Below are 21,371 nucleotides of genomic sequence, written 5' to 3'. Positions count from 1 at the left end.
TGATATCGCTGTAGATGAAGTGACCCAACTAAGCAAGCCAGAGGCGACACGGCAAGGAACGGAAACTCCATCGGTGACAGAATGGAGAAAAAAACCTTGGGGAGAAACCAGGCTCATTGTGGGGTCAGTTCTCCTCTGACCAGACGAAAACCAGTAGTTCAATCCAGGCTGCAGCAAAGTCAGATTGTGCAGAAGATAATCTGTTTCCTGTTTTAAAAGCACCTGGTATTCCTAGGCAGTCTCTCATCAAAGTGCTAACCAGACCTAAACCTGCTAAGATTCAGAGATCGGGCATTGACTCTATTTTTTGGCAAAATTATTATATACTAAGTGAAAAATGTCCAAAAAGCTTACAGCACCTGGTATTCCAGGCTGTCTCCCATCCAAGTACTAACCAGGCCCAAACCTGCTTAGCTTCCGAGATCAGACGAGATCAGGCATAGCCAGGTTGGTATGGCCGTAAGCGAAGACAGCAGCAAAGAGAGGGCTATTTAAAGACCAGCCAATCTAATCGCCAGTACATTAATAAGTAGGAAAGAAACCCAAAAGTTTAAAGCACCTGTATTCCTAGGCAGTCTCTCATCAAAGTGCTAACCAGACCTAAACCTGCTAAGATTCAGAGATCGGGCATTGACTACTCTTTTTTTTTTTTTTTTTTTTTTTTTTTTTTTAATGAAAGATTATTATATAATTCGTGAAAATTTTCCAAAGAGATTAAAGCACCTGGTATTCCCAGGCAGTCTCTCATCCAAGTGCTAACCAGACCTAAACCTGCTAAGATTCAGAGATCGGGCATTGACTCTATTTTTTGGCAAAATTATTATATACTAAGTGAAAAATGTCCAAAAAGCTACAGCACCTGGTATTCCCAGGCAGTCTCCCATCCATGTACTAACCAGGCCCAAACCTGCTAATATTCAGAGATCGGGCATTGACTCTATTTTTTGGCAAAATTATTATATACTAAGTGAAAATGTCCAAAAAGCTTACAGCACCTGGTATTCCCAGGCGGTCTCCCATCCAAGTACTAACCAGGCCCAAACCTGCTAATATTCAAAGATCGGGCATTGACTCTATTTTTGGCAAAAATTATATATACTAAGTGAAAAAATGCCCAAAAGCTTACAGCACCTGGTATTCCTAGGCAGTCTCTCATCAAAGTGCTAACCAGACCTAAACCTGCTAAGATTCAGAGATCGGGCATTGACTAAATTTTTTTTTTTTTTTTAATGAAAGATTATTATATAATTCGTGAAATTTTCCAAAACAGATTAAAGCACCTGGTATTCCCAGGCAGTCTCCCATCCATGTACTAACCAGGCCCAAACCTGCTAATATCAGAGATCGGACATTGACTCTATTTTTTGGCAAATTATTATATACTAGTGAAAAATGTTCCAAAAAGCTTACAGCACCTGGTATTCCCAGGCGGTCTCCCATTCCAAGTACTAAACCAAGGCCCAAACCTGCTTAGCTTCCGAGATCAGACGAGATCGGGCATAGCCAGGTTGGTATGGCCGTAAGCGAAGACAGCAGCAAGAGAGGGCTATTTAAAAGACCAGCCAATCTAATCGCCAGTAACATTAATATAAGTAGGAAAGAAAACCCAAAAGCTTTAAAGAACCTGGTATTCCTAGGCAGTCTCTCATCAAAGTGCTAACCAGACCTAAACCTGCTAAGATTCAGAGATCGGCATTGACTCTTTTTTTTTTTTTTTTTTTTAATGAAAGATTATTATATAATTCGTGAAATTTTCCCAAAGAGATTAAAGCACCTGGTATTCCCAGGCAGTCTCCCATCCATGTACTAACCAGGCCCAAACCTGCTAATATTCAAAGATCGGGCATTGACTCTATTTTTTGGCAAAATTATTATATACTAAGTGAAAAATGTCCAAAAAGCTTACAGCACCTGGTATTCCCAGGCGGTCTCCCATCCAAGTACTAACCAGGCCCAAACCTGCTTAGCTTCCGAGATCAGACGAGATCGGGCATAGCCAGGTTGGTATGGCCGTAAGCGAAGACTGCTGCAAAGAGAGGGCTATTTAAAGACCAGCCAATCTAATCGCCAGTACATTATATAAGTAGGAAAGAAACCCAAAAGCTTAAAGCACCTGGTATTCCTAGGCAGTCTCTCATCAAAGTGCTAACCAGACCTAAACCTGCTAAGATTCAGAGATCGGGCATTGACTAAATTTTTTTTTTTTTTTTTTTTTTTTTAATGAAAGATTATTATATAATTCGTGAAATTTTCCAAAGAGATTAAAGCACCTGGTATTCCCAGGCAGTCTCTCATCAAAGTGCTAACCAGACCTAAACCTGCTAAGATTCAGAGATCGGGCATTGACTCTATTTTTTGGCAAAATTATTATATACTAAGTGAAAAATGTCCAAAAAGCTTACAGCACCTGGTAATTCCCAGGCAGTCTCCATCCATGTACTAACCAGGGCCCAAACCTGCTAATATTCAGAGATCGGGCATTGACTCTATTTTTTGGCAAAATTATTATATACTAAGTGAAAAATGTCCAAAAAGCTTACAGCACCTGCTATTCCCAGGCGGTCTCCCATCCAAGTACTAACCAGGCCCAAACCTGCTAATATTCAAAGATCGGGCATTGACTCTATTTTTTGGCAAAATTATTAGTATACTAAGTGAAAAATGTCCAAAAAGCTTACAGCACCTGGTATTCCCCAGCGGTCTCCCATCCCAAGTACTAACCAGGCCAAACCTGCTTAGCTTCCGAGATCAGACGAGATCGGGCATAGCCAGGTTGGTATGGCCGTAAGCGAAGATTGCTGCAAAGAGAGGGCTATTTAAAGACCAGCCAATCTAATCGCCAGTAGATTATATAAGTAGGAAAGAAAACCCAAAAGTTTAAAGCACCTGGTATTCCTAGGCAGTCTCTCATCAAAGTGCTAACCAGACCTAAACCTGCTAAGATTCAGAGATCGGGCATAGACTCAATTTTTTTTTTTTTTTTTTTAATGAAAGATTATTATATAATTCGTGAAATTTTCCAAACAGATTAAAGCACCTGGTATTCCCAGGCAGTCTCCCATCCATGTACTAACCAGGCCCAAACCTGCTAATATTCAAAGATCGGGCATTGACTCTATTTTTTGGCAAAATTATTATATACTAAGTGAAAAATGTCCAAAAAGCTTACAGCACCTGGTATTCCCAGGCGGTCTCCCATCCAAGTACTAACAGGCCCAAACCTGCTTAGCTTCCCAGATGAGACGAGATCGGGCATAGCCAGGTTGGTATGGGCCGTAAGCGAAGACTGCTGCAAAGAGAGGGCTATTTAAAGACCAGCCAATCTAATCGCCAGTACATTATATAAGTAGGAAAGAAAACCAAAAGCTTAAAGCACCTGGTATTTCCTAGGCAGTCTCTCATCAAAGTGCTAACCAGACCTAAACCTGCTAAGATTCAGAGATCGGGCATTGACTAAATTTTTTTTTTTTTTTTTTTTTTTTTAATGAAAGATTATTATATAATTCGTGAAATTTTCCAAACAGATTAAAGCACCTGGTATTCCCAGGCAGTCTCCCATCCATGTACTAACCAGGCCCAAACCTGCTAATATTCAGAGATCGGACATTGACTCTATTTTTTGGCAAAATTATTATATACTAAGGGAAAAATGTCCAAAAAGCTTACAGCACCCTGGTTTTCCCAGCGGTCTCCCCATCAAGTACTAACCAGGCCCAAAACCTGCGTTAGCTTCCGAGATCAGACGAGATCGGGCATAGCCAGGTTGGTATGGCCCGTAAGCGAAGACAGCAGCAAAGAGAGGGCTATTTAAAGACCAGCCAATCTAATCGCCAGTACATTATATAAGTAGGAAAGAAAACCCAAAAGCTTAAAGAACCTGGTATTCCTAGGCAGTCTCTCATCAAAGTGCTAACCAGACCTAAACCTGCTAAGATTCAGAGATCGGGCATTGACTCTTTTTTTTTTTTTTTTTTTTTTTTTTAATGAAAGATTATTATATAATTCGTGAAATTTTCCAAAGAGATTAAAGCACCTGGTATTCCCAGGCAGTCTCCCATCCATGTACTAACCAGGCCCAAACCTGTTAATATTCAGAGATCGGGCATTGACTCTATTTTTTGGCAAAATTATTATATACTAAGTGAAAAATGTCCAAAAAGCTTACAGCACCTGGTATTCCCAGGCGGTCGCCCATCCAAGTACTAACCAGGCCCAAACCTGCTTAGCTTCCGAGATCAGACGAGATCCGGCATCGCCAGGTTGGTATGGCCGTAAGCGAAGACTGCTGCAAAGAGAGGGCTATTTAAAGAACAGCCAATCTTATCGCCAGTACATTATATAAGTAGTTAAGAAAACCCAAAAGCTTAAATCAATCAATCAATCACCTTTATTTATATAGTGCTTTAAACAAAATACATTGCGTCAAAGCACTGAACAACATTCATTTGGAAAACAGTGTCTCAATAATGCAAAATGATAGTTAAAGGCAGTTCATCATTGGATTCAGTTATGTCATCTCTGTTCAGTTGAAATAGTGTCTGTTTTTATTTGCAATCAAGTCAATGATATCGCTGTAGATGAAGTGACCCCAACTAAGCAAGCCAGAGGCGACAGCGGCAAGGAACGGGAAACTCCATCGGTGACAGAATGGAGAAAAAAACCTTGGGAGAAACCAGGCTCAGTTGGGGGGTCAGTTCTCCTCTGACCAGACGAAAACCAGTAGTTCAATTCCAGGCTGCAGCAAAGTCAGATTGTGCAGAAGAATAATCTGTTTCCTGTTTTAAAGCACCTGGTATTCCTAGGCAGTCTCTCATCAAAGTGCTAACCAGACCTAAACCTGCTAAGATTCAGAGATCGGGCATTGACTCTTTTTTTTTTTTTTTTTTTTTTTTAATGAAAGATTATTATATAATTCGTGAAATTTTCCAAAGAGATTAAAGCACCTGGTATTCCCAGGCAGTCTCCCATCCATGTACTAACCAGGCCCAAACCTGCTAATATTCAAAGATCGGGCATTGACTCTATTTTTTGGCAAAATTATTATATACTAAGTGAAAAATGTCCAAAAAGCTTACAGCACCTGGTATTCCAGGCTGTCTCCCATCCAAGTACTAACCAGGCCCAAACCTGCTTAGCTTCCGAGATCAGACGAGATCAGGCATAGCCAGGTTGGTATGGCCGTAAGCGAAGACAGCAGCAAAGAGAGGGCTATTTAAAGACCAGCCAATCTAATCGCCAGTACATTATATAAGTAGGAAAGAAAACCCAAAAGTTTAAAGCACCTGGTATTCCTAGGCAGTCTCTCATCAAAGTGCTAACCAGACCTAAACCTGCTAAGATTCAGAGATCGGGCATTGACTCTTTTTTTTTTTTTTTTTTTTTTTTTTTTTTAATGAAAGATTATTATATAATTCGTGAAATTTTCCAAAGAGATTAAAGCACCTGGTATTCCCAGGCAGTCTCTCATCAAAGTGCTAACCAGACCTAAACCTGCTAAGATTCAGAGATCGGGCATTGACTCTATTTTTTTGCAAAATTATTATATACTAAGTGAAAAATGTCCAAAAAGCTTACAGCACCTGGTATTCCCAGGCAGTCTCCCATCCATGTACTAACCAGGCCCAAACCTGCTAATATTCAGAGATCGGGCATTGACTCTATTTTTTGGCAAAATTATTATATACTAAGTGAAAAATGTCCAAAAAGCTTACAGCACCTGGTATTCCCAGGCGGTCTCCCATCCAAGTACTAACCAGGCCCAAACCTGCTAATATTCAAAGATCGGGCATTGACTCTATTTTTTGGCAAAATTATTATATACTAAGTGAAAAATGTCCAAAAGCTTACAGCACCTGGTATTCCTAGGCAGTCTCTCATCAAAGTGCTAACCAGACCTAAACCTGCTAAGATTCAGAGATCGGGCATTGACTAAATTTTTTTTTTTTTTTTTTTTTTTTTTTTTAATGAAAGATTATTATATAATTCGTGAAATTTTCCAAAGAGATTAAAGCACCTGGTATTCCCAGGCAGTCTCCCATCCATGTACTAACCAGGCCCAAACCTGTTAATATTCAGAGATCGGGCATTGACTCTATTTTTTGGCAAAATTATTATATACTAAGTGAAAAATGTCCAAAAAGCTTACAGCACCTGGTATTCCCAGGCGGTCGCCCATCCAAGTACTAACCAGGCCCAAACCTGCTTAGCTTCCGAGATCAGACGAGATCCGGCATCGCCAGGTTGGTATGGCCGTAAGCGAAGACTGCTGCAAAGAGAGGGCTATTTAAAGAACAGCCAATCTTATCGCCAGTACATTATATAAGTAGTTAAGAAAACCCAAAAGCTTAAATCAATCAATCAATCACCTTTATTTATATAGTGCTTTAAACAAAATACATTGCGTCAAAGCACTGAACAACATTCATTTGGAAAACAGTGTCTCAATAATGCAAAATGATAGTTAAAGGCAGTTCATCATTGGATTCAGTTATGTCATCTCTGTTCAGTTGAAATAGTGTCTGTTTTTATTTGCAATCAAGTCAATGATATCGCTGTAGATGAAGTGACCCCAACTAAGCAAGCCAGAGGCGACAGCGGCAAGGAACGGAAACTCCATCGGTGACAGAATGGAGAAAAAAACCTTGGGAGAAACCAGGCTCAGTTGGGGGGTCAGTTCTCCTCTGACCAGACGAAAACCAGTAGTTCAATTCCAGGCTGCAGCAAAGTCAGATTGTGCAGAAGAATAATCTGTTTCCTGTTTTAAAGCACCTGGTATTCCTAGGCAGTCTCTCATCAAAAGTGCTAACCAGACCTAAACCTGCTAAGATTCAGAGATCGGGGCATTGACTCTTTTTTTTTTTTTTTTTTTTTTTAATGAAAGATTATTATATAATTCGTGAAATTTTCCAAAGAGATTAAAGCACCTGGTATTCCCCAGGCAGTCTCCCATCCAATGTACTAACCAGGCCGCAAACCTGCTAATATTCAAAGATCGGGCATTGACTCTATTTTTTGGCAAAATTATTATATACTAAGTGAAAAATGTCCAAAAAGCTTACAGCACCTGGTATTCCAGCTGTCTCCCATCCAAGTACTAACCAGGCCCAAACCTGCTTAGCTTCCGAGATCAGACGAGATCAGGCCATAGCCAGGTTGGTATGGCCGTAAGCGAAGACAGCAGCAAAGAGAGGGCTATTTTAAAGACCAGCCAATCTAATCGCCAGTACATTATATAAGTAGGAAAGAAAACCCAAAAGTTTAAAGCACCTGGTATTCCTAGGCAGTCTCTCATCAAAGTGCTAACCAGACCTAAACCTGCTAAGATTCAGAGATCGGGCATTGACTCTTTTTTTTTTTTTTTTTTTTTTTTTTTTTTAATGAAAGATTATTATATAATTCGTGAAATTTTCCAAAGAGATTAAAGCACCTGGTATTCCCAGGCAGTCTCTCATCAAAGTGCTAACCCAGACCTAAACCTGCTAAGATTCAGAGATCGGGGCATTGACTCTATTTTTTTGCAAAATTATTATATACTAAGTGAAAAATGTCCAAAAAGCTTACAGCACCTGGTATTCCCAGGCAGTCTCCCATCCATGTACTAACCAGGCCCAAACCTGCTAATATTCAGAGATCGGGCATTGACTCTATTTTTTGGCAAAATTATTATATACTTAAGTGAAAAATGTCCAAAAAGCTACAGCACCTGGTATTCCCAGGCGGTCTCCCATCCAAGTACTAACCAGGCCCAAACCTGCTAATATTCAAAGATCGGGCATTGACTCTATTTTTGGCAAAATTATTATATACTAAGTGAAAAATGTCCAAAAGCTTACAGCACCTGGTATTCCTAGGCAGTCTCTCATCAAAGTGCTAACCAGACCTAAACCTGCTAAGATTCAGAGATCGGGCATTGACTAAATTTTTTTTTTTTTTTTTTTTTTTTTTTAATGAAAGATTATTATATAATTCGTGAAATTTTCCAAACAGATTAAAGCACCTGGTATTCCCAGGCAGTCTCCCATCCATGTACTAACCAGGCCCAAACCTGCTAATATTCAGAGATCGGACATTGACTCTATTTTTTGGCAAAATTATTATATACTAAGTGAAAAATGTCCAAAAAGCTTACAGCACCTGGTATTCCCAGGCGGTCTCCCATCCAAGTACTAACCAGGCCCAAACCTGCTTAGCTTCCGAGATCAGACGAGATCGGGCATAGCCAGGTTGGTATGGCCGTAAGCGAAGACAGCAGCAAAGAGAGGGCTATTTAAAGACCAGCCAATCTAATCGCCAGTACATTATATAAGGTAGGAAAGAAAACCCAAAAGCTTAAAGAACCTGGTATTCCTAGGCAGTCTCTCATCAAAGTGCTAACCAGACCTAAACCTGCTAAGATTCAGAGATCGGGCATTGACTCTTTTTTTTTTTTTTTTTTTTTTAATGAAAGATTATTATATAATTCGTGAAATTTTCCAAAGAGATTAAAGCACCTGGTATTCCCAGGCAGTCTCCCATCCATGTACTAACCAGGCCCCAAACCTGCTAATATTCAAAGATCGGGCATTGACTTCTATTTTTTTGGCAAAATTATTATATACTAAGTGAAAAAGGTCCAAAAAGCTTACAGCACCTGGTATTCCCAGGCGGTCTCCCATCCAAGTACTAACCAGGCCCAAACCTGCTTAGCTTCCGAGATGAGACGAGATCGGGCATAAGCCAGGTTGGTATGGCCGTAAGCGAAGACTGCTGCAAAGAGAGGGCTATTTAAAGACCAGCCAATCTAATCGCCAGGTACATTATATAAGTAGGAAAGAAAACCCAAAAGCTTAAAGCACCTCGGTATTCCTAGGCAGTCTCTCATCAGAAGTGCTAACCAGACCTAAAACCTGCTAAGATTCAGAGATCGGGGCATTGACTAAATTTTTTTTTTTTTTTTTTTTTTTTTTAATGAAAGATTATTATATAATTCGTGAAATTTTCCAAAGAGATTAAAGCACCTGGTATTCCCAGGCAGTCTCTCATCAAAGTGCTAACCAGACCTAAACCTGCTAAGATTCAGAGATCGGGCATTGACTCTATTTTTTGGCAAAAATTATTATATACTAAGTGAAAAATGTCCAAAAAAGCTTACAGGCACCTGGTATTCCCAGGCAGTCTCCCATCCATGTACTAACCAGGCCCAAACCTGCTAATATTCAGAGATCGGGCATTGACTCTATTTTTTGGCAAAATTATTATATTACTAAGTGAAAAATGTCCAAAAAGCTTACAGCACCTGCTATTCCCAGGCGGTTCTCCCATCCAAGTACTAACCAGGCCCAAACCTGCTAATATTCAAAGATCGGGCATTGACTCTATTTTTTGGCAAAATTATTATATACTAAGTGAAAAATGTCCAAAAAGCTTACAGCACCTGGTATTCCCAGGCGGTCTCCCATCCAAGTACTAACCAGGCCCAAACCTGCTTAGCTTCCGAGATCAGACGAGATCGGGCATAGCCAGGTTGGTATGGCCGTAAGCGAAGATTGCTGCAAAGAGCAGGGCTATTTAAAGACCAGCCAATCTAATCGCCAGTAGATTATATAAGTAGGAAAGAAAACCCAAAAGTTTAAAGCACCTGGTATTCCTAGGCAGTCTCTCATCAAAGTGCTAACCAGACCTAAACCTGCTAAGATTCAGAGATCGGGCATAGACTCAATTTTTTTTTTTTTTTTTTTTAATGAAAGATTATTATATAATTCGTGAAATTTTCCCAAACAGATTAAAGCCACCTGGTATTCCCAGGCAGTCTCCCATCCATGTACTAACCAGGCCCAAAACCTGCTAATATTCAAAGATCGGGCATTGACTCTATTTTTTGGCAAAATTATTATTATACTAAGTGAAAAATGTCCAAAAAGCTTACAGCACCTGGTATTCCCAGGCGGTCTCCCATCCAAGTACTAACCAGGCCCAAACCTGCTTAGCTTCCCAGATGAGACGAGATCGGGCATAGCCAGGTTGGTATGGCCGTAAGCGAAGACTGCTGCAAAGAGAGGGCTATTTAAAGACCAAGCCAATCTAATCGCCAGTACATTATATAAGTAGGAAAGAAAACCCAAAGCTTAAAGCACCTGGTATTCCTAGGCAGTCTCTCATCAAAGTGCTAACCAGACCTAAACCTGCTAAGATTCAGAGATCGGGCATTGACTAAATTTTTTTTTTTTTTTTTTTTTTTTTTTTAATGAAAGATTATTATATAATTCGTGAAATTTTCAAACAGATTAAAGCACCTGGTATTCCCAGGCAGTCTCCCATCCATGTACTAACCAGGCCCAAACCTGCTAATATTCAGAGATCGGAATTGACTCTATTTTTTGGCCAAAATTATTATATACTAAGGGGAAAAATGTCCAAAAAGCTTACAGCACCTGGTATTCCCAGGCGGGTCTCCCATCCAAGTACTAACCAGGCCCAAACCTGCTTAGCTTCCGAGATCAGACGAGATCGGGCATAGCCAGGTTGTATGGCCGTAAGCGAAGACAGCAGCAAAGAGAGGGCTATTTAAAGGACCAAGCCAATCTAATCGCCAGTAGATTATATAAGTAGGAAAGAAACCAAAAGTTTAAAGCACCTGGTATTCCTAGCAGTCTCTCATCAAAGTGCTAACCAGACCTAAACCTGCTAAGATTCAGAGATCGGCATAGACTCAATTTTTTTTTTTTTTTTTTTTAATGAAAGATTATTATATAATTCGTGAAATTTTCCAAACAGATTAAAGCACCTGGTATTCCCAGGCAGTCTCCCATCCATGTACTAACCAGGCCCAAACCTGCTAATATTCAAGATCGGGCATTGACTCTATTTTTTTGGCAAAATTATTATATACTAAGTGAAAAATGTCCAAAAAGCTTACAGCACCTGGTATTCCCAGGCGGTCTCCCATCCAAGTACTAACCAGGCCCAAACCTGCTTAGCTTCCCAGATGAGACGAGATCGGGCATAGCCAGGTTGGTATGGCCGTAAGCGAAGACTGCTGCAAAGAGAGGGCTATTTAAGACCAGCCAATCTAATCGCCAGTACATTATATAAGTAGGAAAGAAAACCCAAAAGCTTAAAGCACCTGGTATTCCTAGGCAGTCTCTCATCAAAGTGCTAACCAGACCTAAACCTGCTAAGATTCAGAGATCGGGCATTGACTAAATTTTTTTTTTTTTTTTTTTTTTTTTTAATGAAAGATTATTATATAATTCGTGAAATTTTCCAAACAGATTAAAGCACCTGGTATTCCCAGGCAGTCTCCCATCCATGTACTAACCAGGCCCAAACCTGCTAATATTCAGAGATCGGAAATTGACTCTATTTTTTGGCAAATTATTATATACTAAGGGAAAAATGTCCAAAAAAGCTTACAGCACCTGGTATTCCCAGGCGGTCTCCCATCCAAGTACTAACCAGGCCCAAACCTGCTTAGCTTCCGAGATCAGACGAGATCGGGCATAGCCAGGTTGGTATGGCCGTAAGCGAAGACAGCAGCAAAGAGAGGGCTATTTTAAGACAGCCAATCTAATCGCCAGTACATTATATAAGTAGGAAAGAAACCCAAAAGCTTAAAGAACCTGGTATTCCTAGGCAGTCTCTCATCAAAGTGCTAACCAGACCTAAACCTGCTAAGATTCAGAGATCGGGCATTGACTCTTTTTTTTTTTTTTTTTTTTTTTTAATGAAAGATTATTATATAAATTGTGAAATTTTCCAAAGAGATTAAAGCACCTGGTATTCCCAGGCGGTCTCCCATCCATGTACTAACCAGGCCCAAACCTGCTAATATTCAAAGATCGGGCATTGACTCTATTTTTTGGCAAAATTATTATATACTAAGTGAAAAATGTCCAAAAAGCTTACAGCACCTGGTATTCCAGGCTGTCTCCCATCCAAGTTACTAACCAGGCCCAAACCTGGCTTAGCTTCCGAGATCAGACGAGATCGGCATAGCCAGGTTGGTATGGCCGTAAGCGAAGACAGCAGCAAAGAGAGGCTATTTAAAGACCAGCCAATCTAATCGCCAGATACATTATATAAGTAGGAAAGAAAACCAAAGTTTAAAGCACCTGGTATTCCTAGGCAGTCTCTCATCAAAAGTGCTAACCAGACCTAAACCTGCTAAGATTCAGAGATCGGGCATTGACTCTTTTTTTTTTTTTTTTTTTTTTTTTTAATGAAAGATTATTATATTAATTCGTGAAATTTTCCAAAGAGATTTAAAGCACCTGGTATTCCCAGGCAGTCTCTCATCAAAGTGCTAACCAGACCTAAAAACCTGCTAAGATTCAGAGATCGGGCATTGACTCTATTTTTTTGCAAAATTATTATATACTAAGTGAAAAATGTCCAAAAAGCTTACAGCACCTGGTATTCCCAGGCAGTCTCCCATCCATGTACTAACCAGGCCCAAACCTGCTAATATTCAGAGATCGGGCATTGACTCTATTTTTTGGCAAAATTATTATATACTAAGTGAAAAATGTCCAAAAAGCTTACAGCACCTGGTATTCCCAGGCGGTCTCCCATCCAAGTACTAACCAGGCCCAAACCTGCTAATATTCAAAGATCGGGCATTGACTCTATTTTTTGGCAAAATTATTATATACTAAGTGAAAAATGTCCAAAAAGCTTACAGCACCTGGTATTCCCAGGCGGTCTCTCCCATCCAAGTACTAACCAGGCCCAAACCTGCTTAGTTCCGAGATCAGACGAGATCGGGCATAGCAGGTTGGTATGGCCGAAGCGAAGATTGCTGCAAAAGAGAGGGCTATTTAAAGACCAGCCAATCTAATCGCCAGTAGATTATATAAGTAGGAAAGAAAACCCAAAAGTTTAAAGCACCTGGTATTCCTAGGCAGTCTCTCATCAAAGTGCTAACCAGACCTAAACCTGCTAAGATTCAGAGATCGGGCATAGACTCAATTTTTTTTTTTTTTTTTTAATGAAAGATTATTATATAATTCGTGAAATTTTCCAAACAGATTAAAGCACCTGGTATTCCCAGGCAGTCTCCCATCCATGTACTAACCAGGCCCAAACCTGCTAATATTCAAAGATCGGGCATTGACTCTATTTTTTGGCAAAAATTATTATATACTAAGTGAAAAATGTCCAAAAAGCTTACAGCACCTGGTATTCCCAGGCGGTCTCCCATCCAAGTACTAACCAGGCCCAAACCTGCTTAGCTTCCCAGATGAGACGAGATCGGGCATAGCCAGGTTGGTATGGCCGTAAGCGAAGACTGCTGCAAAGAGAGGGCTATTTAAAGACCAGCCAATCTAATCGCCAGTACATTATATAAGTAGGAAAGAAAACCCAAAAGCTTAAAGCACCTGGTATTCCTAGGCAGTCTCTCATCAAAGTGCTAACCAGACCTAAACCTGCTAAGATTCAGAGATCGGGCATTGACTAAATTTTTTTTTTTTTTTTTTTTTTTTTTAATGAAAGATTATATATAATTCGTGAAATTTCCAAACAGATTAAAGCACCTGGTATTCCCAGGCAGTCTCCCATCCATGTACTAACCGGCCCAAACCTGCTAATATTCAGAGATCGGAAATTGACTCTATTTTTTTGGCAAAATTATTATATACTAAGGGAAAAAATGTCCAAAAAGCTTACAGCACCTGGTATTCCCAGGCGGTCTCCCATCCAAGTACTAACCAGGCCCAAACCTGCTTAGCTTCCGAGATCAGACGAGATCAGGCATAGCCAGGTTGGTATGGCCGTAAGCGGAAGACAGCAGCAAAGAGAGGGCTATTTAAAGACCAGCCAATCTAATCGCCAGTACATTATATAAGTAGGAAAGAAAACCCAAAAGCTTAAAGAACCTGGTATCCTAGGCAGTCTCTCATCAAAGTGCTAACCAGACCTAAACCTGCTAAGATTCAGAGATCGGGCATTGACTCTTTTTTTTTTTTTTTTTTTTTTTTTTAATGAAAGATTATATATAAATTGTGAAATTTTCCAAAGGAGATTAAAGCACCTGGTATTCCCAGGCAGTCTCCCATCCATGTACTAACCAGGCCCAAACCTGCTAATATTCAAAGATCGGGCATTGACTCTATTTTTTGGCAAAATTATTATATACTAAGTGAAAAATGTCCAAAAAAGCTTACAGCACCTGGTATCCAGGCTGTCTCCATCCAAGTACTAACCAGGCCCAAACCTGCTTAGCTTCCGAGATCAGACGAGATCAGGCATAGCCAGGTTGGTATGGCCGTAAGCGAAGACAGCAGCAAAGAGAGGGGCTATTTAAAGACCAGCCAATCTAATCGCCAGTACATAGTATAAGTAGGAAAGAAAACCCAAAAGTTTAAAGCACCTGGTATTCCTAGGCAGTCTCTCATCAAAGTGCTAACCAGACCTAAACCTGCTAAGATTCAGAGATCGGGCATGACTCTTATTTTTTTGCAAAATTATTATATACTAAGTGAAAAATGTCCAAAAAGCTTACAGCACCTGGTATTCCCAGGCAGTCTCCCATCCATGTACTAACCAGGGCCCCAAACCTGCTAATATTCAGAGATCGGGCATTGACTCTATTTTTGGCAAAATTATTATATACTAAGTGAAAAATGTCCAAAAAGCTTACAGCACCTGGTATTCCCAGGCGGTTCTCCCATCCAAGTACTAACCAGGCCCAAACCTGCTAATATTCAAAGATCGGGCATTGACTCTATTTTTTGGCCAAAATTATTATATACTAAGTGAAAAATGTCCAAAAGCTACAGCACCTGGTATTCCTAGGCAGTCTCTCATCAAAGTGCTAACCAGACCTAAACCTGCTAAGATTTCAGAGATCGGGCATTGACTAAATTTTTTTTTTTTTTTTTTTTTTTTTTTTAATGAAAGATTATTATATAATTCGTGAAATTTTCCAAACAGATTAAAGCACCTGGTTTCCCAGGCAGTCTCCCCATCCATGTACTAACCAGGCCCAAACCTGCTAATATTCAATCGGGACATTGACTCTATTTTTTGGCAAAATTATTATATACTAAGTGAAAAATGTCTCAAAAAGCTTACAGCACTGGTATTCCCAGGCGGTCTCCCATCAAGTTACTAACCAGGCCCAAACCTGCTTAGCTTCGAGATCAGACGAGATCGGGCATAGCCAGGTTGTATGGCCGTAAGCGAAGACAGCAGCAAAGAGAGGCTATTTAAAGACCAGCCAATCTAATCGCCCAGTTACATTATATAAGTAGGAAAGAAAACCCAAAAGCTTTAAAGAACCTGGTTATTCCTAGGCAGTCTCTCATCAAAGTGCTAACCAGACCTAAACCTGCTAAGATTCAGAGATCGGGCATTGACTCTTTTTTTTTTTTTTTTTTAATGAAAGATTATTATATAATTCGTTGAAATTTTCCAAAGAGATTAAAGCACCTGGTATTCCAGGCAGTCTCCCATCCATGTACTAACCAGGCCCAAACCTGCTAATATTCAAAGATCGGGCATTGACTCTATTTTTTGGCAAAATTATTATTATACTAAGTGAAAAATGTCCAAAAAGCTTACAGCACCTGGTATTCCCAGGCGGTCTCCCATCCAGTACTAACCAGGCCCCAAACCTGCTTAGCTTCCGAGATGAGACGAGATCGGGCATAGCCAGGTTGGTATGGCCGTTAAGCGAAGACTGCTGCAAAGAGAGGGCTATTTAAAGACCAGCCAATCTAATCGCCCAGTACATTATATAAGTAGGAAAGAAAACCCAAAAGCTTAAAGCACCTGGTATTCCTAGGCAGTCTCTCATCAAAGTGCTAACCAGACCTAAACCTGCTAAGATTCAGAGATCGGGGCATTGACTAAATTTTTTTTTTTTTTTTTTTTTTTTTTTAATGAAAGATTATTATATAATTCGTGAAATTTTCCAAAGAGATTAAAGCACCTGGTATTCCCAGGCAGTCTCTCATCAAAGTGCTAACCAGACCTAAACCTGCTAAGATTCAGAGATCGGGCATTGACTCTATTTTTGGCAAATTATTATATACTAAGTGAAAAATGTCCAAAAAGCTTACAGCACCTGGTATTCCCAGGCAGTCTCCCATCCATGTACTAACCAGGCCCAAACCTGCTAATATTCAGAGATCGGGCATTGACTCTATTTTTTGGCAAAATTATTATATACTAAGTGAAAAATGTCCAAAAGCTTACAGCACCTGCTATTCCCAGGCGGTCTCCCATCCAAGTACTAACCAGGCCCAAACCTGCTAATATTCAAAGATCGGGCATTGACTCTATTTTTTGGCAAAATTATTATATACTAAGTGAAAAATGTCCAAAAAGCTTACAGCACCTGGTATTCCCAGGCGGTCTCCCATCCAAGTACTAACCAGGCCCAAACCTGCTTAGCTTCCGAGATCAGACGAGATCGGGCATAGCCAGGTTGGTATGGCCGTAAGCGAAGATTGCAGCAAAGAGAGGGCTATTTAAGACCAGCCAATCTAATCGCCAGTAGATTATATAAGTAGGAAAGAAAACCCAAAAGTTTAAAGCACCTGGTATTCCTAGGCAGTCTCTCATCAAAGTGCTAACCAGACCTAAACCTGCTAAGATTCAGAGATCGGGCATAGACTCATTTTTTTTTTTTTTTTTTTTTAATGAAAGATTATTATATAATTCGTTGAAATTTTCCAAACAGATTAAAGCACCTGGTATTCCCAGGCAGTCTCCCATCCATGTACTAACCAGGCCCAAACCTGCTAATATTCAAAGATCGGGCATTGACTCTATTTTTTGGCAAAATTATTATATACTAAGTGAAAAATGTCCAAAAAGCTTACAGCACCTGGTATTCCCAGCGGTCTCCCATCCAGTACTAACCAGGCCCAAACCTGCTTAGCTTCCCAGATGAGACGAGATCGGGCATAGCCAGGTTGGTATGGCCGTAAGCGAAGACTGCTGCAAAGAGAGGGCTATTAAAGACCAGCCAATCTAATCGCCAGTACATTATATAAGTAGGAAAGAAAACCCAAAAGCTTAAAGCACCTGGTATTCCTAGGCAGTCTCTCATCAAAGTGCTAACCAGACCTAAACCTGCTAAGATTCAGAGATCGGGCATTGACTAAATTTTTTTTTTTTTTTTTTTTTTTTTTTAATGAAAGATTATTATATAATTCGTGAAATTTTCCAAACAGATTAAAGCACCTGGTATTCCCAGGCAGTCTCCCATCCATGTACTAACCAGGCCCAAACCTGCTAATATTCAGAGATCGGAAATTGACTCTATTTTTTGGCAAAATTATTATATACTAAGGGAAAAATGTCCAAAAAACTTACAGCACCTGGTATTCCCAGGCGGTCTCCCATCCAAGTACTAACCAGGCCCAAACCTGCTTAGCTTCCGAGATCAGACGAGATCGGGCATAGCCAGGTTGGTATGGCCGTAAGCGAAGACAGCAGCAAAGAGAGGGCTATTTAAAGACCAGCCAATCTAATCGCCAGTACATTATATAAGTAGGAAAGAAAACCCAAAAGCTTAAAGAACCTGGTATTCCTAGGCAGTCTCTCATCAAAGTGCTAACCAGACCTAAACCTGCTAAGATTCAGAGATCGGGCATTGACTCTTTTTTTTTTTTTTTTTTTTTTTTTAATGAAAGATTATTATATAATTCGTGAAATTTTCCAAAGAGATTAAAGCACCTGGTATTCCCAGGCAGTCTCCCATCCATGTACTAACCAGGCCCAAACCTGTTAATATTCAGAGATCGGGCATTGACTCTATTTTTTGGCAAAATTATTATATACTAAGTTGAAAAATGTCCAAAAAGCTTACAGCACCTGGTATTCCCAGGCGGTCGCCCATCCAAGTACTAACCAGGCCCAAACCTGCTTAGCTCCGAGATCAGACGAGATCCGGCATCGCCAGGTTGGTATGGCCGTAAGCGAAGACTGCTGCAAAGAGAGGGCTATTTAAAGAACAGCCAATCTTATCGCCAGTACATTATATAAGTAGGAAAGAAAACCCAAAAGCTTAAATCAATCAATCAATCACCTTTATTTATATAGTGCTTTAAACAAAATACATTGCGTCAAAGCACTGAACAACATCATTTGGAAAACAGTGTCTCAATAATGCAAAATGATAGTTTAAAGGCAGTTCATCATTGATTCAGTTATGTCATCTCTGTTCAGTTGAAATAGTGTCTGTTTTTATTTGCAATCAAGTCAATGATATCGCTGTAGATGAAGTGACCCCAAACTAAGCAAGCCAAGAGGCGACAGCGGCAAGGAACGGAAACTCCATCGGTGACAGAATGGAGAAAAAAACCTTGGGAGAAACCAGGCTCAGTTGGGGGGGTCAGTTTCTCCTCTGACCAGACGAAAACCAGTAGTTCAATTCCAGGCTGCAGCAAAGTCAGATTGTGCAGAAGAATAATCTGTTTCCTGATTTTAAAGCACCTGGTATTCCTAGGCAGTCTCTCATCAAAGTGCTAACCAGACCTAAACCTGCTAAGATTCAGAGCATCGGGGCATTGACTCTTTTTTTTTTTTTTTTTTTTTTTTAATGAAAGATTATTATATAATTCGTGAAATTTTCCAAAGAGATTAAAGCACCTGGTATTCCCAGGCAGTCTTCCCATCCATGTACTAACCAGGCCCAAACCTGCTAATATTCAAAGATCGGGCATTGACTCTATTTTTTGGCAAAATTATTAATATACTAAGTGAAAAATGTCCAAAAAGCTTACAGCACCTGGTATTCCAGGCTGTCTCCCATCCAAGTACTAACCAGGCCCAAACCTGCTTAGCTTCCGAGATCAGACGAGATCAGGCATAGCCAGGTTGGTATGGCCGTAAGCGAAGACAGCAGCAAAGAGAGGGCTATTTAAAGACCAGCCAATCTAATCGCCAGTACATTATATAAGTAGGAAAGAAAACCCAAAAGTTTAAAGCACCTGGTATTCCTAGGCAGTCTCTCATCAAAGTGCTAACCAGACCTAAACCTGGCTAAGATTCAGAGATCGGGCATTGACTCTTTTTTTTTTTTTTTTTTTTTTTTAATGAAAGATTATTATATTAATTCGTTGAAATTTTCCAAAGAGATTAAAGCACCTGGTATTCCCAGGCAGTCTCTCATCAAAGTGCTAAACCAGACCTAAACCTGCTAAGATTCAGAGATCGGGCATTGAATCTTTTTTTTTTTTTTTTTTTTTTTTTAATGAAAGATTATTATATAATTCGTGAAATTTTCCAAAGAGATTAAAGCACCCTGGTATTCCCCAGGCAGTCTCCCATCCATGTACTAACCCAGGCCCAAACCTGCTAATATTTCAAAATCGGGCATTGACTCTATTTTTTGGCAAAATTATATATACTAAGTGAAAAATGTCCAAAAAGCTTACAGCACCTGGTATTCCAGGCTGTCTCCCATCCAAGTACTAACCAGGCCCAAACCTGCTTAGCTTCCGAGATCAGACGAGATCAGGCATAGCCAGGTTGGTATGGCCGTAAGCGAAGACAGCAGCAAAGAGAGGGCTATTTAAAGACCAGCCAATCTAATCGCCAGTACATTATATAAGTAGGAAAGAAAACCCAAAAGTTTAAAGCACCTGGTATTCCTAGGCAGTCTCTCATCAAAGTGCTAACCAGACCTAAACCTGCTAAGATTCAGAGATCGGGCATTGACTCTTTTTTTTTTTTTTTTTTTTTTTTTTTTAATGAAAGATTATTATATAATTCGTGAAATTTTTCCAAAGAGATTAAAGCACCTGGTATTCCCAGGCAGTCTCTCATCAAAGTGCTAACCAGACCTAAACCTGCTAAGATTCAGAGATCGGGGCATTGACTCTATTTTTTTGCAAAATTATTATATACTAAGTGAAAAATGTCCAAAAAGCTTACAGCACCTGGTATTCCCAGGCAGTCTGCCCATCCATGGTACTAACCAGGCCCAAAACCTGCTAATATTCAGAGATCGGGCATTCGACTCTATTTTTTGGCAAAATTATTATATACTAAGTGAAAAATGTCCAAAAAGCTTACAGCACCTGGTATTCCCAGGCGGTCTCCCATCCAAGTACTAACCAGGCCCAAACCTGCTAATATTCAAAGATCGGGCATTGACTCTATTTTTTGGCAAAATTATTATATACTAAGTGAAAAATGTCCAAAAGCTTACAGCACCTGGTATTCCTAGGCAGTCTCTCATCAAAGTGCTAACCAGACCTAAACCTGCTAAGATTCAGAGATCGGGCATTGACTAAATTTTTTTTTTTTTTTTTTTTTTTTTTAATGAAAGATTATTATATAATTCGTGAAATTTTCCAAACAGATTAAAGCACCTGGTATTCCCAGGCAGTCTCCCATCCATGTACTAACCAGGCCCAAACCTGCTAATATTCAGAGATCGGACATTGACTCTATTTTTTGGCAAAATTATTATATACTAAGTGAAAAATGTCCAAAAAGCTTACAGCACCTGGTATTCCCAGGCGGTCTCCCATCCAAGTACTAACCAGGCCCAAACCTGCTTAGCTTCCGAGATCAGACGAGATCGGGCATAGCCAGGTTGGTATGGCCGTAAGCGAAGACAGCAGCAAAGAGAGGGCTATTTAAAGACCAGCCAATCTAATCGCCAGTACATTATATAAGTAGGAAAGAAAACCCAAAAGCTTAAAGAACCTGGTATTCCTAGGCAGTCTCTCATCAAAGTGCTAACCAGACCTAAACCTGCTAAGATTCAGAGATCGGGCATTGACTCTTTTTTTTTTTTTTTTTTTAATGAAAGATTATTATATAATTCGTGAAATTTTCCAAAGAGATTAAAGCACCTGGTATTCCCAGGCAGTCTCCCATCCATGTACTAACCAGGCCCAAACCTGCTAATATTCAAGATCGGGCATTGACTCTATTTTTTGGCAAAATTATTATATACTAAGTGAAAAATGTCCAAAAAGCTTACAGCACCTGGTATTCCCAGGCGGTCTCCCATCCAAGTACTAACCAGGCCCAAACCTGCTTAGCTTCCGAGATCAGACGAGATCGGGCATAGCCAGGTTGGTATGGCCGTAAGCGAAGACTGCTGCAAAGAGAGGGCTATTTAAAGACCAGCCAATCTAATCGCCAGTACATTATATAAGTAGGAAAGAAAACCCAAAAGCTTAAAGCACCTGGTATTCCTAGGCAGTCTCTCATCAAAGTGCTAACCAGACCTAAACCTGCTAAGATTCAGAGATCGGGCATTGACTAAATTTTTTTTTTTTTTTTTTTTTTTTTTAATGAAAGATTATTATATAATTCGTGAAATTTTCCAAAGAGATTAAAGCACCTGGTATTCCCAGGCAGTCTCTCATCAAAGTGCTAACCAGACCTAAACCTGCTAAGATTCAGAGATCGGGCATTGACTC

General features: G+C 39.9%; 22 non-coding genes and 10 pseudogenes across 22 annotated transcripts; all 32 read right to left on the bottom strand.

Moving 5' to 3' along the window:
* Positions 1 to 347: 347 nt before the first annotated feature.
* On the bottom strand, positions 348 to 465 carry LOC113090578 (5S ribosomal RNA). Its single transcript, XR_003287192.1, has one exon. It is a non-coding gene; the product is annotated as a 5S ribosomal RNA (ribosomal RNA).
* A 938-nt stretch (positions 466 to 1,403) lies between these two features.
* On the bottom strand, positions 1,404 to 1,525 carry LOC113090572 (5S ribosomal RNA). The gene has a single exon (XR_003287187.1). It is a non-coding gene; the product is annotated as a 5S ribosomal RNA (ribosomal RNA).
* Positions 1,526 to 1,899: 374 nt separating this feature from the next.
* On the bottom strand, positions 1,900 to 2,018 carry LOC113090552 (5S ribosomal RNA). Its single transcript, XR_003287167.1, has one exon. It is a non-coding gene; the product is annotated as a 5S ribosomal RNA (ribosomal RNA).
* Positions 2,019 to 2,671: 653 nt separating this feature from the next.
* On the bottom strand, positions 2,672 to 2,790 carry LOC113090580 (uncharacterized; annotated as a pseudogene).
* Positions 2,791 to 3,162: 372 nt separating this feature from the next.
* On the bottom strand, positions 3,163 to 3,281 carry LOC113090586 (uncharacterized; annotated as a pseudogene).
* Positions 3,282 to 3,659: 378 nt separating this feature from the next.
* On the bottom strand, positions 3,660 to 3,781 carry LOC113090590 (uncharacterized; annotated as a pseudogene).
* Positions 3,782 to 4,158: 377 nt separating this feature from the next.
* On the bottom strand, positions 4,159 to 4,277 carry LOC113090559 (5S ribosomal RNA). Its single transcript, XR_003287175.1, has one exon. It is a non-coding gene; the product is annotated as a 5S ribosomal RNA (ribosomal RNA).
* Positions 4,278 to 5,068: 791 nt separating this feature from the next.
* Positions 5,069 to 5,186, bottom strand: LOC113090576 (5S ribosomal RNA). Its single transcript, XR_003287191.1, has one exon. It is a non-coding gene; the product is annotated as a 5S ribosomal RNA (ribosomal RNA).
* A 952-nt stretch (positions 5,187 to 6,138) lies between these two features.
* Positions 6,139 to 6,257, bottom strand: LOC113090558 (5S ribosomal RNA). The gene has a single exon (XR_003287174.1). It is a non-coding gene; the product is annotated as a 5S ribosomal RNA (ribosomal RNA).
* Positions 6,258 to 7,051: 794 nt separating this feature from the next.
* Positions 7,052 to 7,169, bottom strand: LOC113090583 (uncharacterized; annotated as a pseudogene).
* Positions 7,170 to 8,121: 952 nt separating this feature from the next.
* LOC113090551 (5S ribosomal RNA) lies at positions 8,122 to 8,240 on the bottom strand. The gene has a single exon (XR_003287166.1). It is a non-coding gene; the product is annotated as a 5S ribosomal RNA (ribosomal RNA).
* A 377-nt stretch (positions 8,241 to 8,617) lies between these two features.
* On the bottom strand, positions 8,618 to 8,737 carry LOC113090563 (5S ribosomal RNA). Its single transcript, XR_003287178.1, has one exon. It is a non-coding gene; the product is annotated as a 5S ribosomal RNA (ribosomal RNA).
* Positions 8,738 to 9,400: 663 nt separating this feature from the next.
* LOC113090549 (5S ribosomal RNA) lies at positions 9,401 to 9,519 on the bottom strand. The gene has a single exon (XR_003287165.1). It is a non-coding gene; the product is annotated as a 5S ribosomal RNA (ribosomal RNA).
* Positions 9,520 to 9,897: 378 nt separating this feature from the next.
* Positions 9,898 to 10,016, bottom strand: LOC113090570 (5S ribosomal RNA). Its single transcript, XR_003287185.1, has one exon. It is a non-coding gene; the product is annotated as a 5S ribosomal RNA (ribosomal RNA).
* A 381-nt stretch (positions 10,017 to 10,397) lies between these two features.
* On the bottom strand, positions 10,398 to 10,516 carry LOC113090566 (5S ribosomal RNA). Its single transcript, XR_003287181.1, has one exon. It is a non-coding gene; the product is annotated as a 5S ribosomal RNA (ribosomal RNA).
* A 371-nt stretch (positions 10,517 to 10,887) lies between these two features.
* Positions 10,888 to 11,006, bottom strand: LOC113090568 (5S ribosomal RNA). The gene has a single exon (XR_003287183.1). It is a non-coding gene; the product is annotated as a 5S ribosomal RNA (ribosomal RNA).
* Positions 11,007 to 11,384: 378 nt separating this feature from the next.
* LOC113090548 (5S ribosomal RNA) lies at positions 11,385 to 11,503 on the bottom strand. Its single transcript, XR_003287164.1, has one exon. It is a non-coding gene; the product is annotated as a 5S ribosomal RNA (ribosomal RNA).
* A 373-nt stretch (positions 11,504 to 11,876) lies between these two features.
* LOC113090588 (uncharacterized) lies at positions 11,877 to 11,995 on the bottom strand (annotated as a pseudogene).
* Positions 11,996 to 12,649: 654 nt separating this feature from the next.
* LOC113090587 (uncharacterized) lies at positions 12,650 to 12,767 on the bottom strand (annotated as a pseudogene).
* A 373-nt stretch (positions 12,768 to 13,140) lies between these two features.
* On the bottom strand, positions 13,141 to 13,259 carry LOC113090567 (5S ribosomal RNA). Its single transcript, XR_003287182.1, has one exon. It is a non-coding gene; the product is annotated as a 5S ribosomal RNA (ribosomal RNA).
* Positions 13,260 to 13,637: 378 nt separating this feature from the next.
* LOC113090554 (5S ribosomal RNA) lies at positions 13,638 to 13,756 on the bottom strand. The gene has a single exon (XR_003287169.1). It is a non-coding gene; the product is annotated as a 5S ribosomal RNA (ribosomal RNA).
* A 378-nt stretch (positions 13,757 to 14,134) lies between these two features.
* LOC113090582 (uncharacterized) lies at positions 14,135 to 14,250 on the bottom strand (annotated as a pseudogene).
* Positions 14,251 to 15,044: 794 nt separating this feature from the next.
* Positions 15,045 to 15,160, bottom strand: LOC113090589 (uncharacterized; annotated as a pseudogene).
* A 373-nt stretch (positions 15,161 to 15,533) lies between these two features.
* Positions 15,534 to 15,652, bottom strand: LOC113090584 (uncharacterized; annotated as a pseudogene).
* A 654-nt stretch (positions 15,653 to 16,306) lies between these two features.
* On the bottom strand, positions 16,307 to 16,425 carry LOC113090547 (5S ribosomal RNA). The gene has a single exon (XR_003287163.1). It is a non-coding gene; the product is annotated as a 5S ribosomal RNA (ribosomal RNA).
* Positions 16,426 to 16,798: 373 nt separating this feature from the next.
* LOC113090585 (uncharacterized) lies at positions 16,799 to 16,915 on the bottom strand (annotated as a pseudogene).
* Positions 16,916 to 17,294: 379 nt separating this feature from the next.
* Positions 17,295 to 17,413, bottom strand: LOC113090553 (5S ribosomal RNA). Its single transcript, XR_003287168.1, has one exon. It is a non-coding gene; the product is annotated as a 5S ribosomal RNA (ribosomal RNA).
* A 377-nt stretch (positions 17,414 to 17,790) lies between these two features.
* Positions 17,791 to 17,908, bottom strand: LOC113090564 (5S ribosomal RNA). The gene has a single exon (XR_003287179.1). It is a non-coding gene; the product is annotated as a 5S ribosomal RNA (ribosomal RNA).
* A 798-nt stretch (positions 17,909 to 18,706) lies between these two features.
* LOC113090575 (5S ribosomal RNA) lies at positions 18,707 to 18,824 on the bottom strand. The gene has a single exon (XR_003287190.1). It is a non-coding gene; the product is annotated as a 5S ribosomal RNA (ribosomal RNA).
* A 536-nt stretch (positions 18,825 to 19,360) lies between these two features.
* On the bottom strand, positions 19,361 to 19,478 carry LOC113090574 (5S ribosomal RNA). Its single transcript, XR_003287189.1, has one exon. It is a non-coding gene; the product is annotated as a 5S ribosomal RNA (ribosomal RNA).
* Positions 19,479 to 20,431: 953 nt separating this feature from the next.
* On the bottom strand, positions 20,432 to 20,550 carry LOC113090546 (5S ribosomal RNA). The gene has a single exon (XR_003287162.1). It is a non-coding gene; the product is annotated as a 5S ribosomal RNA (ribosomal RNA).
* A 369-nt stretch (positions 20,551 to 20,919) lies between these two features.
* On the bottom strand, positions 20,920 to 21,038 carry LOC113090591 (5S ribosomal RNA). Its single transcript, XR_003287195.1, has one exon. It is a non-coding gene; the product is annotated as a 5S ribosomal RNA (ribosomal RNA).
* Between the last annotated feature and the right edge of the window lie 333 nt (positions 21,039 to 21,371).

This window comes from Carassius auratus, unplaced genomic scaffold, assembly GCF_003368295.1.
Source record: "Carassius auratus strain Wakin unplaced genomic scaffold, ASM336829v1 scaf_tig00056593, whole genome shotgun sequence".
Taxonomy (NCBI): Eukaryota; Metazoa; Chordata; class Actinopteri; order Cypriniformes; family Cyprinidae; genus Carassius; species Carassius auratus.
The sequence above is the reverse complement of the archived record's forward strand: the minus strand, read 5'-3'. Positions and strand labels throughout refer to the sequence as shown.